Source organism: Leptopilina boulardi, unplaced genomic scaffold (assembly GCF_019393585.1).
Source record: "Leptopilina boulardi isolate dan_hultmark-lab unplaced genomic scaffold, ZJU_Lbou_2.1 LbouV2_114, whole genome shotgun sequence".
Classification (NCBI taxonomy): Eukaryota; Metazoa; Arthropoda; class Insecta; order Hymenoptera; family Figitidae; genus Leptopilina; species Leptopilina boulardi.
The window spans coordinates 111,602-129,250 of record NW_026137657.1 but is presented as its reverse complement, the minus strand read 5'-3'; the positions used below and the strand labels follow the sequence as shown (position 1 = coordinate 129,250).

The 17,649-nt window shown below is 28.7% G+C and overlaps 1 protein-coding gene across 4 annotated transcripts in view; it reads left to right on the top strand.

Annotated features, from left to right (window-relative positions):
* The window catches only part of LOC127282408 (amyloid beta A4 precursor protein-binding family B member 1-interacting protein), a 95,699-nt gene that overhangs the window by 60,060 nt on the left and 17,990 nt on the right, over positions 1-17,649 (top strand). Inside the window, exon 1 of one of the 4 annotated variants that reach the window (XM_051306658.1) lies at positions 14,426-14,545. The exons of the other annotated variants lie outside the window; for them this stretch is intronic. The gene's annotated coding sequence lies outside the window, so the exon portion shown is untranslated. Of the gene's footprint in view, positions 1-14,425; positions 14,546-17,649 lie in introns of those variants that run through there. 4 annotated transcript variants of the gene reach the window in all.

Below are 17,649 nucleotides of genomic sequence, written 5' to 3'. Positions count from 1 at the left end.
TGAAATCGAAAATGAGAAAATATAATATGAGTTATAAAAACTGTCGAGACTTTTTTTTTCTGTCATAACTCGTTTTTCATTATCCTTGAAAATGTGATGTAACATATATATATATATATATATATATATATATATATATATAACATAACGATTGTTTAGTTTTTTGGGGGCGCAAAGTTCCAAAAGGTATAACTGATTAGAAGACCCCCTTAATCCATGGAATGTCATTTGTCATTGGGGGGACCCTTCTGGTCCCCTGAAGAGAGTGAAGTCGCTACTTTTTTTTTTTGGACCACACAAAAGGGACAAAATGAAGAAGACCCCCTGAGTCTATATACTGGGTCTTAGACTTATTTTATTCAAATGAGAAAAGTTCGGCTTTTTACCTTATATTCTTTTCATTAAAAAAAAAGCGATCTCAAAAGTGCCGCTGAATTTTTATTAGTAGATTCGTGGAACATGTGCCACCATCGATGAATTTTTTTTTTTTGCAATATCTATTTTTTTTGTCTCATGCTCCTCTGTTTTCTTTCTTTTTTTTTTTCTTACAATTTTTATTTTAACAAATTCTATTAAATATAATTTTTTTTCCGAATTTCCATTTTTCGAATTATTTAAGAAAATTTATTTTCAAACAAATTTTTGATACAAAATTTTTAAGTACCAATTTTTTGGAAAGTTTGTAAAATAAAAATTATTTTTTTTCCGAATTTTCATTTTTCGAATTATTTAAGAAAATTTATTTTCAAACAAATTTTAAATAAAAAAATTTTTAAGTACCAATTTTTTGGAAAGTTTGTAAAATAAAAATTATTTTTTTTTTCCGAATTTCCATTTTTCGAATTATTTAAGAAAATTTATTTTCAAACAAATTTTTAATAAAAAATGTTTAACTATACCAATTTTTTTGGAATGTTTGTAAAATAAAAATTCAGTCAAAAATTACTTAATTTTGTAAAAATTCGTTTAAAATGAAATTAAATGCAAATTATTAATTTTTTTTTAGCATTTAATTTCATTTTAAACGAATTTTTACAAAATTAAGTAATTTTTGACTGAATTTTTATTTTACAAACATTCCAAAAAAATTGGTATACTTAAAAATTTGTTAAAATTCGTAAAATGAAAATTCTTCTAATTAGTGTATAATAAAATTCTTTAAATTAAAAATTCTAATTATTTTCTAATCCACCAATAATTTTCATATTATTCAACAATTATTTTATAATATCAAATAATATAATAAGTGAGGAAATTAATTTCACAATGGTTTTCACACTTATTGTTTGGATGAAAAAAAAAAAAAAAAAAAAAAAAGTGGGTCATACTCTCTTCACGTGTAAGTAAGAATTTAATCCGCAGATGTCGAGCAGCTGCGCCGTGTAAAAATTGAAACCGATTGAACGCTTCCGGGCAAAGGATGCGAATACTTGTGATTTGTTGGTCCAGCAGAAAGGCAGCAGCTGGCGTTTTAGTTTTCCAAGACCAAAAAAGGATCCTAAAGTACATATAAGTGGGTGGTGCTTGAAACTACAAATATATATATATATATATATATATATATTGAAAAATGGTTTGTGTAAGGGTGTCAAATGAACGGGGGGTGAAATTTGAATCTTTAAAAAATGACGCGTGCCATAGGACAAAAATTTTTATGGAAAAAATTATTTGAAAAAAAATCGAACCTTAAAATAAAAATATTTTACCGAATTTTTAAATTAAAAAAAATTTCTATCTCCTTCATTTTCTGATATTGATTGACATTGATAATTCCGATCCATACCGAAATTATATAGAATACATATATACGTCAATTCTGATTTGATATTATGATAAAGGATGGGTCAGATGGAATTACTATTGATTATGCACATCTCTCACATCACTTACTATGACGTGATGGGGTTCAAGATTAAATATATATTCTTTTATTGTGTATATATATATAAGTGCATCAAGAGAAATGTCAATTTAAATAAAGATCCCTCATTATAAAATACAAGCGCACCGTTTTGAAATTGAAAAAAAAAAAATTCACATTAAAAAAATAAAAAGGAAATTAATAAAGAAAAAATGAAAATTAGGTTTCAAACTGCAAACAAATTCGCACAGTTTGTAAATATTGGAAAATATTACCAATTCAAATATATACAGTGTGCAAATTTGAGTTGCGGTGTGCAAAATTTAGTTTCAACTTTGTAAAACAAATATCCCTCTGTTACACTTTTATAAAAGCTCCTCCTCTCTTGTATATAAATCGATTATACACCCTCTGATACTATATAAAGTGAACCTACCCTCTGTCGGTAATTTTTTTTATTTTTCAAAATTTTACTTTTTTTGCTATTTTTGAAGAATTTTCTAAATACAACCTCTATGCTGCTTGTGAAAAATAGAATAAGAAATTCTTGCTTTGAATTTTGAAAAAAAAAAAAGAAATGTGACTATAGACAGGAAATTTCATGAATTATATGCACGATGGCGACACGTATACAAGATGCGTGGCTACGCATAAATTCACAAATGATGGTACATGGGACCCTTTTGTTGACGCTCATCACATCCCTCGAACGTGGTTTTTCTATTTAGTGTCGAACATCATACTAAATTTTCACCTGCATCGTCTGGTGCACCATTTTATTTAGGTGTTAACATATTTTACCATTTAATTTAGTGTTGATTTTCTAATTTTAAATATCATCCATGTGCCAGAATTAAAAAAAAAAAAATTATCAAAAAGAGGGGCGAATAAAGTAATATTAAATAATAATTATAGAATAACAATAAAATAGTAATAATAATAAAAAAATATTAACTATTAAATTATTATACTAATATTAACTATTAATATTAATAATAATAATAATAATTATAGCAAATATCTTTTTAATTATCTTGAAAAATGATAGAAATAATTTTATATAAATATATCAATTAATGATTTTTTTTTAAATATTAATACTAATGGTATTTTAGTTTTACTATTAGTAATTAATAATTTCTTCATTTATTTAGTACTTAAATAAATTATATTTTCCTTTACCGTGGTTTGTGAAAGAACAAATTTTTTTTTTCCAAAAATTCCATTTAAATAATTAAATGCGGAAAACAGTTTATTTAGGTCAATGTTCACAGCAGCAGTTATCTTTCTTGAAGCCCAAAGGGACGATTATTGATTTTAGAAAAAATGAGAATATTTCATGAAATTTTGTCCTCGAGAAATAATACAGGGCGTGTGTAAATTATTTCCATGTATATAATTATTTTTATTATTATTATTATTATTACTATTATAATTATATTATTACTATTATAATTATATTATTATTTATAAATAATTTAATAATTATTTATAAATAAAAATAAATAATTATTATTATATTATTTCATGTATGTTTTCATGTATACATATTTATGTATATGTACATCATAAGTTTGTGATAAATAAATATGATTCAAGCACCTTTATCCCATATAAAAAGATCTTCTTTCACCATAAAGAAGAACCACGCCTTCTAAAAAAACTAAAAAAAAAAAAATTTTTTTCGCTTGTAGTTCGTGGGTGTTAAATATATTATTATCATAATTTCACAAGTTTATGTTAACATTTTTTTGTTTTTGTAGCTACAACTTTTAAAACGTGAATAATAATAATTTAAACGCTTCTGTTATATTGTTAAATATAATAATTGATAATCAGATTTTAATTGAAAAATTAATAGTTACAATATGAGGGGGGAAAAAATGAAGTTGTCAGGTTGACTAGTAAACTAAGTTACGCCCCTTTTTTCATACATATATATAATGTTTGATGAGTGAAATGTACCCTTGTATTCATCGTGGGTGGTGTACCTTACCCTCCGAACTGTTTTGTAAGGAATAAGGTTTCCCCTTCTTTTTTTTTATGTATAAGTAAGTACGTGACGACATTCATTTTTCACTTTCTATATATATATATGTGTTTATTGAATTGAGTAGGTTGCGTTTATGACAAAATTATAGAGTGGAAAATGGGGATGTATTTTTATGAGCTTCTTCATTGTATTCGAAGAATGAGAAAAGTACACGTTTTCTGATTTTGTATTTCTTAACTTCTTTTTTGTTTTTTTTTTTTTTTTTGTTTCTTAAATATATAAACGGTTTTTTAGAGTCTTTTGTTTAAATAAAAATGTTTTTTTTTTTAAATCTTTTTTTCTCAATAGAAAATTTTTAGTTTTGGAGAATTCTTGTTTTTTTTTTTCGCGTAAAACATAGTTTAGTTTGTACTTGAATCATACAGCTAAGAATATCTCCAGGAGTCGTCGCTCTAACGCACTTTGAGTGTCCATGGTAGAGACCACTCGTTCTGATAAATTTAGACCCGATTTTCATTTTAGTCCCTCTTTCTCTCTTTCCACCTCTCGATTTTGTCGCCTTCACTCATTTCAATAATCCCCTGATTTGCTTTCGTTTCTAACTCCTAGGATTCTATTCATTCTGTCTTTCTGACTTCTCAATCTTCTCATATATATATATATATATATAAATAGAAATATGTTTTTCTTTTCCAAGATAAAAATATGTAAATTCACATATATATCTCCAAAAGATTTGGAAAATCAATGATTTTCAATTTTTTATCTGATGAAAAATATTCAAAAAATTTTTTAATTTGAAAAAAAAAATAATTTTCTTTAAAAAAAAATATTTAATACCTAAATTACACTTCTTCTGTTAATTAAATTAGCTGATTTTTCTTAACTAGAATATTTTTTTTTCCGAAGATGTTCTAACACCTCCAGAGAAAATAAGAAACACGGGGTCAGAGAAGACTGCTCTTCTCTGAGAGACAGGAAGTCGGGAGCAATAGATTTATTTCCTTATGAAAGCATAGGAAGTTCTGTACGTGACATCTTGAATTCATTTTTACATTATACATTCCAAAACAAAAAAAAAAAAAAAAAAAGGTTATATATCTTTTTTTCCGGAAGTAGTATTCAATTTATGAAAATATGTATGGAAAGAAAATCCTTTCATATAATGAGATTTCACATAGATAATATTTTTCTATATATATTGAGAAATGAAGATCGTCTATCACCATATTGTAATTGCAACATTTTATATGTTTGATATATCGATAAAGCAAACGAATGGAACTGGTAATGATTGGACGAAGGAAGCTATATTTATCTCTAAAGCAATGTTCTTATTAAAATGCGTGGAAATGCACCTGAACGTGGTTGGCTACTAACAGGGCTTGAATGAACGGAAGTAAATTGCGGCTACAGCAGCCACCTCGATCGACTATATACCTATAAAGAAAGAGAAGAAGATGACAGCTTACCTCGAATTCTGTTCTCCTCGAAACGTGATTCGATTTTTCAATTCTCAAAATATTTATTTTTATTTCCAACTTGTAAAATCTAGAGAAAATTATCTAAATATATATGGGCAAATCCACGAAACTTTTAACTTTCAAGAAAAAAAAATTTCTTTTTTTAATTTGCAGGCACATTGATGTCACTTTAACACAGAAAATTAAAAGGCATTAAAATAAGCTGCAACGCTTATTATTTTAATCCAATTTTGCTTATTTTAATACCAAAATGGATTAAAATAAGCAAAATTGGATTAAAATAAGAAGCGTTGCAGCTTATTTTAATGCCTTTTAATTTTCTGTGATAATAACTAATGCCATAGTGACTAACTGTTACCATAGTAACTAATGCCGCAGTAACTAATGCCATAGTAACTAATGCCATAGTAACTAATGCCATAGTAACTAATGCCACAGTAACTAATGCCGCAGTAACTAATGCCGCAGTAACTAATGCCATAGTAACTAATGCCACAGTAACTAATGCCGCAGTAACTAATGCCATAGTAACTAATGCCACAGTAACTAATGCCGCAGTAACTAATGCCATAGTAACTAATGCCACAGTAACTAATGCCACAGTAACTAATGCCGCAGTAACTAATGCCGCAGTAACTAATGCCATAGTAACTAATGCCATAGTAACTAATGCCACAGTAACTAATGCCGCAGTAACTAATGCCATAGTAACTAATGCCACAGTAACTAATGCCGCAGTAACTAATGCCATAGTAACTAATGCCACACCATAGTAACTAATGCCGCAGTAACTAATGCCATAGTAACTAATGCCACAAGAACTAATGTCATCACAGAAAATTAAAAGTTATTAAAATAAGCTGCAACACTTATTATTTTAATCCAATTTTGCTTATTTTAATACCAAAATGGATTAAAATAATCAAAATTGGATTAAAATAATAAGCGTTGCAGCTTATTTTAATGCCTTTTAATTTTCTGTGATAATAACTAATGCCATAGTGACTAACTGTTACCATAGTAACTAATGCCGCAGTAACTAATGCCATAGTAACTAATGCCATAGTAACTAATGCCATAGTAACTAATGCCACAGTAACTAATGCCGCAGTAACTAATGCCGCAGTAACTAATGCCATAGTAACTAATGCCACAGTAACTAATGCCGCAGTAACTAATGCCATAGTAACTAATGCCACAGTAACTAATGCCGCAGTAACTAATGCCATAGTAACTAATGCCACAGTAACTAATGCCACAGTAACTAATGCCGCAGTAACTAATGCCGCAGTAACTAATGCCATAGTAACTAATGCCATAGTAACTAATGCCATAGTAACTAATGCCACAGTAACTAATGCCGCAGTAACTAATGCCATAGTAACTAATGCCACAGTAACTAATGCCGCAGTAACTAATGCCATAGTAACTAATGCCACACCATAGTAACTAATGCCGCAGTAACTAATGCCATAGTAACTAATGCCACAGTAACTAATGCCGCAGTAACTAATGCCGCAGTAACTAATGCCATAGTAACTAATGCCATAGTAACTAATGCCATAGTAACTAATGCCACAGTAACTAATGCCGCAGTAACTAATGCCATAGTAACTAATGCCACAGTAACTAATGCCGCAGTAACTAATGCCATAGTAACTAATGCCACAGTAACTAATGCCACAGTAACTAATGCCGCAGTAACTAATGCCGCAGTAACTAATGCCGCAGTAACTAATGCCATAGTAACTAATGCCATAGTAACTAATGCCACAGTAACTAATGCCGCAGTAACTAATGCCATAGTAACTAATGCCACAGTAACTAATGCCGCAGTAACTAATGCCATAGTAACTAATGCCACAGTAACTAATGCCACAGTAACTAATGCCGCAGTAACTAATGCCGCAGTAACTAATGCCATAGTAACTAATGCCATAGTAACTAATGCCATAGTAACTAATGCCACAGTAACTAATGCCGCAGTAACTAATGCCGCAGTAACTAATGCCATAGTAACTAATGCCACAGTAACTAATGCCGCAGTAACTAATGCCATAGTAACTAATGCCGCAGTAACTAATGCCATAGTAACTAATGCCACAGTAACTAATGCCGCAGTAACTAATGCCGCAGTAACTAATGCCATAGTAACTAATGCCATAGTAACTAATGCCATAGTAACTAATGCCACAGTAACTAATGCCGCAGTAACTAATGCCATAGTAACTAATGCCACAGTAACTAATGCCGCAGTAACTAATGCCATAGTAACTAATGCCACACCATAGTAACTAATGCCGCAGTAACTAATGCCATAGTAACTAATGCCACAGTAACTAATGTCATCACAGAAAATTAAAAGTTATTAAAATAAGCTGCAACACTTATTATTTTAATCCAATTTTGCTTATTTTAATACCAAAATGGATTAAAATAATCAAAATTGGATTAAAATAATAAGCGTTGCAGCTTATTTTAATACCTTATAATTTTCTGTGTATATTTGTTTCTATTTTACAATTAAAGATTAATTATATGTGATGCGAACTGAAGAAAGGGACCTTAGAAGCAAAAAATTATAGGTTATGTTTTGAAATTTTAAAGTAAAAATACACAAAGATATTCAACTCGTAATGCAAACTAATGATATTTAGGTCTTCATTATACATCCAAAGTATTCAATAAAAACTGATTTCAGTTTTATAAAAACAAAAATAAACTTTTAGTTCAAGTAAAACTGTCATAAACATAACCTATAATTCATTTGCTTCTAAGGTCCCTTTCTTCAGATCGCGTCACATATACACTGAAAAAAAATTGTTGATTCAAATAATCGATATTACTTAACTGGAAAAAAAGTATCGATGATTCAAAAAAATCATTTTACTTGTTTTTGACATTTTTTTTTAATGAAAATTATTTTTTTTATTTTCCAATTAAAACACAGAAAATTAAAAGGCATTAAAATAAGCTGCAACACTTATTATTTTAATCCAATTTTGCTTATTTTAATACCAAAATAGATTAAAATAAGCAAAATTGGATTAAAATAATAAGCGTTGCAGCTTATTTTAATGCCTTTTAATTTTCTGTGTCGAGAATCACAAAAGTTAAAAGTTTCGTGGATTTGCCCATATAAATAGAAATATAAAATTAAAAGAAAAAAAATTTCTGCTCCAGAAATAATTTTTTATTTTTCTATAATTGAATAAAGGTTTTTTTCTCACGAATCTATATATATATATAGTGGTAGGTAAAAGGCCTTAACCCTTTGAGATAGAATCGTTTAAAGATTATTGCCCAATTACCGTCGTGATGGCGGTAGAAAGAAAAGGGGCGCGGTCTCATTATTTGCGTCCGGCGGCCCGGCATCAAGTCTCTTTTTTTCTATAATGAAAAAGCGAGCAGTTTTATATTCTCTATTGCTTATATTCAAATCTTCTCAAATGGCACTGATTTTTTTTTTTTTTTTTTTTTTTATCTCCTCACGTTTCTCCTGCTTGCGCGAGATTCATTGCAAAAAAAAAAAAATTCGAGATTAAAATTTGCACTCTAAACAAAAACAAGTTTCAATTACATAAAAGAATTATATCTTGCAAAAAAAAACTATTTTCAATATTCTTTGATAAAAAATAGTTTTCAATTTTTTTTTTTATTTAAAACTCTTTGTCTATAAAATGCGCACTAACTATGACCGTGGTTTTTTTTTTAAATGTTTATCAGGCTCAACAGATGATATGCGTTTCCTGTTTTTGTTACGTCAAACTGTTTCCTTGCTTTATATAAATTTCGTATGTAAATTTACAAGCATTTTGCATTTTTTCATAATTTTTTTTATATTGATTTTATCTACTATGATTTTTTTTTCTATTTTTATCTTTTTTACTTTTTAGAGTACTGGAAATATATATATATTTGTTTCAAATAAATTTTAATTGGTTTAAATAAACTTTAGTTGGTTTAAATAAACTTTATTTGGTTTAAATAAATTTTACTTAAATAAAAATTAAAAAAAAAAAAATACTGTGGAGAGAAATAATTTGATATTTCTCTCCGGATGAATTGAAACTAAATATGAAAATTTTCAATCTAATCAGAACCGGAAGTTTCTGGATTTGTTTCATCCTATACCACTATATACAGTTCTCTTCGCGTCCCCGTACGTTTGCTAATGGATTTTTAAAAATTGTGTCATAAGTTTTTTGTTGACTCTTTTTCCCTATAGAAAAATAAAACATTTCTAAAAATAAGAACTTTTTATACAACTGTTAAAGAAAGTTAATCCGGGCTTTTTTTTCTCTAATATTGATTATCTTTGAAATTGGAGGGTTATCAAGGGAATTAAAAGGGCTATAGTATATAGTTCGAGCCAAACGCCCTTGGAAGAAAAAAAAAAAAAGTATCGATCACTGAAACTTTGGCATGAAACACGTTCATTTATCAAATAACATATATCAAAGCAGATATATACATTGTGACGAAGGGAAGTCATTTTACGTTCGCATTAAGAGGGTGAAAATCGCAGAAATAGATCCAATCTAGTTCATTGGTAGGACGTCGGGCGGAAGTGTCATTTGGTCCCTTAGGTTGTATAAAACGAGTGATAAGAGCCGAGGCTTCCGAGTCATAAATATATATATATATATATATAATAACTTTTTTTTCTCATCGAACTAAAATAACTAATTTTTAATTTAGTTTCAAATATTATTCAATTGTAAAGAAAAAAATTGTATAAGGGTTATTTTTATTTTCCAAACCCCCTAAAAATTATTATTTAAATTTCATTTCTTTCGATTTTTAAACAAAAAAAAGTGGAATTAAAAAAATATTTTTTAAGGGGGAATATAAAAATCACTCAAAAAATTGTATATTAAAAAAATTATAATGTAGTTATAAAACATTTTTTATAGAAACATTTTTATAAAAAAAAAATATAACCTCATTTCCGCTAAACTTTTTCTTTTGTTTCCTTAGGAAAATGTTTATGACACCGTTAAGTGAATATCGATTCCTGTATAATAATAATGGAGACGTTATTAATTTCATCTCCTATTTTCCAAGTGCTACCTTGCAGAACAATTTACGTACATATATATAGTATAACTATAGGAAAATGTGTGTTACAGGGGTGCGATAATTATGCTTTGTCGACAACTAGAATGGAAAATAAAAAAAAAAAAAAATGTTTCCATTCTAACGAATGAAAAATAAAAGTAAATTATATAAAGGTGCGAGCGTTCTATATAAAAGTTAAGTAAAAATAACCTCTCAAGGGAAAGATAAGAAGAAGAAGAAGATAGACACAATGGACTTGAAAATAGAAAATTTAGTTTTGCACCAAATGGAGTATAATGCCATTTATCGACAATATAGCGTTCATATATTGTGTCGTCAGTCTTCACATTCAGTCTCTTATCTTCTTCGTCAAGCTGATATAATATAAGTGCAAGAGATCGCATCGTGCGAACACGTGCATGTCTCTAGTGCTCGAGCATTGTGTGTAAGAATAACAGTACACCACGAGGAATAAGACAATGCCAAACCAGATAAGAACAAAGAGAGAGAGAGAGAGAGAGAGAGAGAGAGAGAGAGAGAGATTCATGAGAAAGTAGCATCATAAACTTAAACTTTACGTCACCTGTCTTTCATACAAAAGACTTAATTTTCCCCTCCTAATTAAACAAACGTCATCATTTCTCAAATTTTCTTACAATTGTTCAAATTCACTGAGAAAAAAAAATTTAGTGATTGCAACAAAATTGTTTGATTAGACAATTTTGGTTCTTGTAACCAAATTTTGATTAGCTGAAACAAAGTCGCAGTAGAGTTATATCTCAACCAAACATTTGGTTAGGCCAACAAAGTTATTTGGTTGAACATTTTTAAATTCCAACCAAAATTCGATAACGACAACAAAATAATTTGGTTAACACAACAATACAGTTTGATCTAAAAAACTAAATGATCGTTTGTTGTCCTAACCAAAATTTGGTTGCGACAACCAAATAATTTGATTCGCTCTCAGCTCATAGCTTATAAGAGAACAGTTAGTTTAAATCTCAACCAAACATTTTTGTTGACCTAACAAAAAAAAATTTGGTTGAGCTAACAAAACATTTTTGTTATACCAACAAAAAACACTCAACCAAATTTTTTGGTTGACTCAAACAAATAGTTTGGTTGCTGAAATACCAACAAAATTTTTTTATTGGCCCAACCAAATTTTAGTTGCTCTGACTAAACATTTTTCTCAGTGTTCTTACTAAATCATTATTACTATTATTATTATTTTACTACTATCATATCTGTATCAAAAAATAATTTTTATTTACTAAAGGCGAGACTAACTGGATTTTTTTTTTCTTTCATTTTGTGAATAACGAGTAAAGATTGTCAGTGTGTGCGCGAAAGATAACAGGCAGAAAAAGAGGTGCGGAATGGGGGCACAAGGGGGAGAAAGTAAAGAATATCCGAGACATGTACATTTGCGTTAACGTATATAACGAAGGGAAGATAGTCGAGGCTGGTTTTTCGTGGGACGACGCGATGTGTGTTATACGCGATAATGAAAGGCAAAGGGACACAGAGAAAGAGTTGGAAAAAAAAAAAAAAAAAAAAAAAAAACCGCAAAGAGTGTTTGACTTTACCGGTCGTTGGGAACCCTCAGACAATCCATTAGCGTGGCTACTCATATATATAAGTACCTACATCATACTAAAAAAAAAAAAAAAATCATAGTAACTAAAATTCTGAATAAAAATTCTAAAAATAAATTCTGTAAATCTTAAAAAAAATCCAACTCATTTGAACTGGATTTTTTTATTGTTTTTATAAAGGTAATTTTAATCCCTTCTATCGATAGAAGGGGGTATTGACTCCTTGTATATGCATATGCGGGTATATGCATGAATAGATCTCAATGCGGCACCTGAGTGTTTACTGCATCGAATCTCTGTCGACAAACGTGCAGAGTTGAATTTACCCTTTGGTTTTGAGCGCGTGGGGTCGAATAGGATCACTGAGGGTCGAGCAAACACTGAAATCCTTTAAAGCCGAGCACACTTTCAAGAAGAAAGTCACACCCCATGCTACTAAAGCCTTTCACTCTAATCTTCTTTTACTACATGGTAGATTAAAACTGGTTCAAAAAAGAAAAAAAATTGATGTTTGCTTTACCCAAACAATTTGATTTTGTGCATCATCATTTGAATTTTATTTATTGGTTGTTAATTAATTTTTCAAAGAAGAACAAACAAAATTTGCTATCTTTTTGATATAATAAAATTCAACTTAAACAAAGTAAATTTTACTTTCCCTTACACGAAGAAAATGTATCCTACCGACAATTGGATTAATATATATAGAGCCAACAAATCTCGTTTGCTACATTGAAAAAAGGGTTTGGTATTGACAACCAAACGTTTGGTTGGTATTTAAGCAACAAAATTTTTTTTGTTGAATCAACAAAATATTAATTATTGTCTCAATCAAAATTTGTTTGACACAAACAAAATTAGAAAAAAAGGATTTTTGTTGTCCTAACTAAAGTTTGATTAAGACAATCAAAATTTTCTTGATTCAACAAAAAAATTTTGGTTGCTTAAATACCAACCAAACGTTTGGTTGTTAATACCAAACCCTTTTTCTGTATATGGCAAAAATTCATATGACCAAAGTTCGTTACTATATGGCAACAGTTACTTACTATGGCAATAGTTACTTACTATGGCAAAAGTTACTTAGTATGGCAACAGTTACTTAGTATGGCAACAGTTACTATGGCAATAGTTACTATGGCAATAGTTACTTAGTATGGTAATAGTTACTATGGCAAAAAGTAACTTAGTATGGCAATAGTTACTATGGCTAAAGTTACTATGGCAACAGTTACTTACTATGGCAACAGTTACTATGGCAAAAGTTAGTTACTATGGCAACAGTTACTTACTATGGCAATAATTACTATGGCTAAAGTTACTATGGCACAATAAGTTACTATGGCAAAAGTTAGTTACTATGGCAAAAGTTACTATGGCAAAAGTTACTTTGGCAATAGTTACTTACTATTGCAATTGTTACTATGGCAAAAGTTACTTTGGCAATAGTTGTTTACTATGGCAAAAGTTACTTTGGCAATAGTTACTTACTATGGCAAAAGTTACTATGGCACAAGTTACTATGGCACAAGTTACTATGGCAACAGTTACTTACTATGGCAAAAGTTAGTATGGCGAAAGTTACTATGGCAACAGTTACTTACTATGGCAATAATTACTATGGCTAAAGTTACTATGGTAACAGTTACTTACTATGGCAATAGTTACTATGGCTAAAGTTACTATGGCAATAGTTAATTACTATGGCACAAATTCCTATGGCACAAGTTACTATGGCACAAGTTACTATGGCACAAGTTACTATGGCAAAAGTTAGTTACTATAGCAAAAATTCCTATGACCAAAGTTAGTTACTATGGCAAAAGTTAGTTACTACACTGAAAAAAGGGTTTGGTATTGACAACCAAACGTTTGGTTGGTATTTAAGCAACCAAAATTTTAATTGTCTCAATCAAAATTTGTTTGATACAACCAAAACTAGAAAAAAGGATTTTTGTTATCCTAACTAAAGTTTGATTGAGACAATCAAAATTTTGTTGATTCAACAAAAAAATTTTGGTTGCTTAAATACCAACCAAACGTTTGGTTGTTAATACCAAACCCTTTTTCTGTATATGGCAAAAAAATCTATTTAGTTGTTGCTACAAATCTGATTGTAAAAATATCTTATATTTTCAACAAATTCTTTGTACGTATTAATTCGAAATTTTTTGAGATATAATGATAAGAAAAAATTTGTTAACAAACCAAATTTAAAGAACAGAAGAAAAATTGCTTCAGGTTTTTTGGTAGCAGATTCTGATATTATTCTCCGCATATCCTTCAGAGGAACCAGAGTATTATATGGAATCGATAGCTGCGACTGCGCAACGTGCTTTTCTCCCTTCAAAAAGCTCATGGAAAAGAAAGAGACAGAGAGAGATAAATATTGTTGGGGGCTCTATGTGAAAACCTCTGCGGTACAGAATCCAGTACACGTCGAGTAGAGATGCCGGTCTATACCGTCCATTTATTCTCAGGTTATTCTAACAAATTTGCGGATTAGTAAACTAAATTTTGTGTGACATCAGGAAAAATGTAACAAGTACGTTTGAGAATTAAATTCTTAAATTTTGCATCCAGCTTCCTTTTTCTAAAAAAAAGTATTTTCCCTTTTTTCTTACTCCAAAAATCTATTATTATTATTACTTTCTACAACTTTTTTTTTTTTTTTTACTAATTTAACAGCAACTAAAATTCTGTATCGAAATTTTAATTCATCTTTCATATTTTTTTTCAAAAGAAAAAAAAACAGAAGCATTTTGAATATCAAATAAAAGTGATGTTATTTTGAGAATGATGGTATGTTACAGGTTATAGGTTGCACTGTTTTACGAGGGTGTTAACGTTATATGCGTTATATGATAGCCCGTAGAAGAAACGTTTATAGGCGATTACAGTTCAGTACAAGTTTTAATCATTACTATCAATAAGAAGAAGAGAAGCCTATTAAAAGTTTAAGTTTCTCTCTAGATATATATATATATATATATATATAATTCGTGCAACTCTTAGAGAGTCAATTAGCAAAACTATGATGTTAAACTTTTTGTTTAATTCCATTTTGCAAATTATACCCATTCACCCAGGGGGCGAAAATTTGAGCAACTAATTTAAAGAATTTTTAAGATTATTATTTTATTTTAAGAAACTTTTGTGGAAATTTTTCAAATAAAATTTATAGTGAATAAATTGTGTTAGCGGATAATATATATACAAAATGGATAGACTATTTCGATGGAAGAGTCACAATAAGACAAATGAGGATGTGAGTATTCAAATTTTCATGATCAAAATAATATCTATGGATAATTTTGATCAGAATTTTCCAGAATTTTTTATTTTCTTAAATAGAAACTGAAGTATAGTTTATATTTCTTTGCTTTGTAGGACATATTTTTTTATCTATAATAAATAAAGGATAAGCTTCAAATAACATCAATCTTTAAACGAAATTGATGATAAAGGACGCCCCTTATTTTTCTTTCTATGAAAAGTGATTGGTTCGCATTTTTCTCAAAGATATATAGTATATATATATAATATTATTCAAGTGACCCTCCATCAAATCTATCACTTCCCACGGAATTTACTTTTTCAAAAATTTTATACCCAATTATTTTATTTTCAATACTTTTTCCAACATAATTTATTATTACAAGTATACTAATATCCAATTTATTTAAATCAAATAAAAATTTATTTGGCTCTGAGACAAAATTTTTCTGGGTGTATAATCAAGTTGGAAACAACTTTTATTAAAAATAGCTTTTTTCTTTTGTAAAAGATTTTAAAGAGAGTTTCGAGAGCATTTTCTATTCTCTCCCAAAAAAAAAAGTTTGGCACAATTCCTTTGTGAAGAAAATGCAATGCTTTTAACTCGATAAAAATTTGTTGCAAATATTTTTGCAAGTGTGTGGCGGAATTCTTTAAGCTAGAAAAATGTACTTTTTCTCTAAAAAAAAAAAAAATAAAGATAAAAAGGGTGTGAGAGAAATGGCAAGACTCGCAAGTAAACTCTCATCCTGAAGAGTTGACTTCAAGTCGACCTTTCCTTTGACAAAAGACTTACTTGAATGAAAAATTACTGCGCGACTTCCTGTCATATACCTGAGATAGAAAATTGCACCTTCCGCACTTGGTGCATTAATTCATTAAACTAAATTTCATAAAAAAAAAAAAAATTATTTAAATTATACTCGTTAACCAATAGTAGATAATATCAAGTTATAATAAATTATAAAAATGTTTTGGCAGGTATTAGTTTTCTTTTCCGAAAAAAATATTGAAACTTTTAAATTTTCATATGGACATAGTTTTATCTACCAAACATCTAATTGTTGAAGGCTTGTTCATATATATAGTTGACCGGTAATTCCACTCCCACACATATTTATTTTAAAAAAATAATCTACACAGAGGAAAAGAAACAATTTTAATTTTCACCTTTGTGTATTAAATTACTGTAATTGCAGTATACACGGAAAATTATAATTGCACACTAATATAGAAAAGATAATTTAAAAATAACACTGTTTCCTGCCTTATGGATATAAAAATAAAACAAGGTTTTAAATCGTTTTCTGGAAGCATATTTTATATAATATTTATAATAATATATATATATATATATATAATATAAATAAAATATTATATATAATTTAAATAAAATATTATATATAATATAAATAATATATAATATATTGTAAATATATTATTCCTATACAGGAAAAATATTACTTTCTATAATTAAAATTTATTTAATATTATGCATATTTAACATATAATTTCATTGGATTAAATGGCAAATTATTATAGCGTAAGGCGGAACTAATTTTGTTTGACACTATATATACATCCATGGTTGAGTATATGGATCTTTCAATGTATCGTATAATCGCTGTTGTGTGAAGTCATATTATTTACGGTTAATGGCACAAAACGCGATACTTTTCCTTCGAAATTATCTTAGAAGATTTCTTCTTCTTCTTCTTTAATATTACATCACACCAGCATCTTTTTTTTTTTTATTCGAAAAAAAAGTAACTCTAAAAATAATCTCTCCCTAGGGGTAAAAAAAAAATATGAGGGACATATAGTTTCTTACAAGAATTATATATGAAAATAAATATAAGAAGAAAGTATCAAGAGACTTTTTTTTTAAAGTTAGATTTTATTTTTAATTTAATGTTTCTTTATGAAATCTAATAGAGATTAAAAAAAAAAATTTTTTTTTTTAAATATTTTAAATTTGAATTTACTTATTACACGGTGAAAAAAAAATTATTTGCCTCAAATAATTGGTTGATTATTATCAAATAAATTTATAATAAATAATTATTGAGTTTTACCCACTTGGAAAGATTCCCCGGAAAGTGCCCCCCTGGAGGTTCTATCAGAATTCCGCCGGAACTTCCAACGTAATTTCGTCGGAATTCCATCGGAGTTCCAAAGAATTTCCGATGGGATTCCGACGGAATTCTGATTAATTTTTTTCAAAATTTTTAGAGTTCTAATTCCGTCGGAATCCCATCGGAAATTCTTTGGAACTCCGATGGAATTCCGACGGAAGTTCCGGCGAAATTCTGATAGAACCTCCAGGGGGCACTTTCCGAGGAATCTTTCCAAGCGGGTAATTAAATCGTATTT